Genomic DNA, 2,638 nt, shown 5'->3' with positions numbered 1-2,638 from the left:
TATGCTTCTTACCATGCGTATACTGTTTTGTTTCAGTTCCTTTTTATGAACAATCAGTTTGAGCCGAAAGTATTGCAAGCCTAAGGAAAGAAAAAATGAAATTGAAGCCTAACGCAGTCCCTACTTTGTTCTCGCATCGGTCGCCGCCAAAGGAATGAAAACTCCCGGCAAAGAATACAATTTCTCGTCGTTTCATCCTTATGGAATGCAGGCGCGTGCATGAAGTTCTATATCGTCCTTTCGCAAACACAGCATGTATTTTGCGCAGTGGCATTGGTACAAAGGCAATTGGCCCGCTAATTTCGGTAAGTTCACTTTAAATAACATATCGCATTTTTTCTTAGTTACCTTCTTTGAGCTTTTTAAGAGCCAGTTGTGAAACAAATTCTTGTACATGTTCTACGCTACTTAAAATATATGGGCTCAATAGACCTACTGCTCAGCGACTGCTTTGTACTATTTTTTTGGAGCACTTCCGCTTGTTTTCATCGAAGCGTCCTCAAAAAAATTGTCACGACGCTCTATCGGAAGCATACTTTCGTCATGACAGTTTCACAAGGGACAAATACCCATATAACGCTTCAAACGGCCGAATGATCAAGCGGGCGCATTGTTTCTATTGCGGCTGCAGGGAGCCACTAGAAGGTTCAGCATGCCGTGCGCACCGCGCCCTCCCGGGGAGGTGAGAAATCCGAGATAACATCCAGGCATCCCCACGAAGTGAATCATGACGAGTGGGCCAAGCACTGGGGATCGTTGTTACCGTACATCACCCGTGACATTACCCACACGCGCATGTAAATGAGTGACAGTGGGTGTGTACGGTATATACAATGTTTCATTTGTCATAACTCGTATGTCGTGTGGAGTTCTCGATTACGTTTTCCCTTTATTATCACTGCTTTGTGGTCCGTGAAATGTAGAACCAATGATTCTTCGATCGGATCTAGCCTGAAGTTGGCAAAGACAACGTCTATGCACGTTCCCCTTGTGGTTGTTGGTTGTTTCCAGTCATACGAAATGCATCGTAGAGCGTATCGAGACGCCATATACTGAACAAGCCAGTCGCTGTCCATGATGTCTACGTTGAAGCCTCCGACAAGTACGAAGGGGTTGTTCTTGTACTTTGTTTCGTATTCGCGCATGGCTAGATCGATGTACTTTTCTACGTTGCCTCGGGAGATTCGGGGCCAAGTACACTGTCATGAAGACGGTTCCGTCGCATAGTTTTATTGCAGCGTGTTCGCCGTTGTGAAATTGGCTCGTTATTGGTAGGTGGAGATCTTATTTTTGGAAGTTGGCGTAGTGCTTGAAGCCTGCTTCACCTCCGCCTTGGGTCGGCCCGGTATTGCACTATCTCCGGGATGGGCCCACGCAACAGCATGGACAACGTGGACGGACGGACAAGCCTCGACCCTAGGTTGCTTCGCCCCTAAAATTGAGGAAGAAAGCGCGCGTGCGGAGGAGAGTGTCGCTATTTTCAAGATGAAAGGGTTTTCGTGCACCTTAGTGCGCAGATGACGTAATTATTAGGGCATGCGGCGAGCGCTGGGCGAGCGCGTTCACCGATACCATATATGAAAACAGAGCGCTGACGCATGATTCGGACCTACTGCGCATGCGCTACTTAGCCCATGCTGCCACCGCTATAGCCACCGCGCAAGACAAGTGCTCCCGTGTTCGCGCTTTCTATTTGAAGAATGAGCAACGCAACCGGTGGAATTCGAAAACTAGGAGGACGCTTAAGGCTTCGCTTTCGAGAGGGGAACCCGATAGTATTCAAAGATCCCTGACTACTTCTTACAATTCCCGACAACTGCAGCTTATGCAAACGTAATGGTTACCGGGAAACGCTGGCGCGGAACGCTGTTCACTAAGACGAGGTTTCGGTAGAAACACGGCCTCTTGCATGGGCCGAACCCGAAGAGAGAGCACAACCGCCCCAAAAAATTACATCGTTTTCAGGTTGCCGTTATTGTTTCGCGCTTTTAATATTTCAGTCTGAGAAGATTTAACGCAAAGGGCATGTGCACTGGGTGTTTTATTGCGATAGCAATTATATGGACACTCAAAAGCAGATTTCTGCCGTCGGCGTCGCCGTAGCCGTCGCCGTCGCCGTCGCCGTGAGGTTCCGTATGACGTCATTTGGAGAAGAAATCGTCGCCGCGCGCCGAACGCTGTATGTGCGAGTGAAAGGGCGCGAGGGGCGCGTCTTTCACGGGGAGTGAACGCACGGCGGAGAACAAACGCGCGTTCTGCGCCGTGCTCGCTTAAGGGCTGCAGAAGTAGGCGTCTCTTTTCTCCTTTACAATCACCATATATGTAGAGCAAACGCACCTTCTTCCGACGCGCGAGAAGCCGTGGGGGAGGGGGAGGGAAGGGAGGCGACGTTTAGCTGCGGCACCAAGTGCCTATTTATATCACAGGCTCCGGCAACAGTCACCAACGCCGCACGCATTTTGTGCGAACGCGGGCAAAACGCCGATGGCGTCGACAACAGTTCTGCGTGTTGCCGATGCTGCTGCATGTCCAAGTTTATACAGCTGATAAAGCTAATATCATTACTCCGTATAGCTCTCTACAAGTTTGCTATCGCAATTGATGCTTCGCCTTTCAGGTGAAACTGCGACCACTTTTT

At 49.4% G+C, this 2,638-nt stretch overlaps 1 pseudogene; it reads left to right on the top strand.

Moving 5' to 3' along the window:
- Nucleotides 1-1,281: 1,281 nt before the first annotated feature.
- Nucleotides 1,282-1,372, top strand: LOC119465405 (U2 spliceosomal RNA; annotated as a pseudogene).
- The last annotated feature ends 1,266 nt before the right edge of the window (nucleotides 1,373-2,638 follow it).

The sequence above is a fragment of the Dermacentor silvarum genome, chromosome 9, assembly GCF_013339745.2.
Source record: "Dermacentor silvarum isolate Dsil-2018 chromosome 9, BIME_Dsil_1.4, whole genome shotgun sequence".
In the NCBI taxonomy this organism is placed as follows: domain Eukaryota; kingdom Metazoa; phylum Arthropoda; class Arachnida; order Ixodida; family Ixodidae; genus Dermacentor; species Dermacentor silvarum.
Note: the sequence above shows the minus strand (reverse complement) of the source record. Positions and strands in the feature narration are given on the sequence as shown.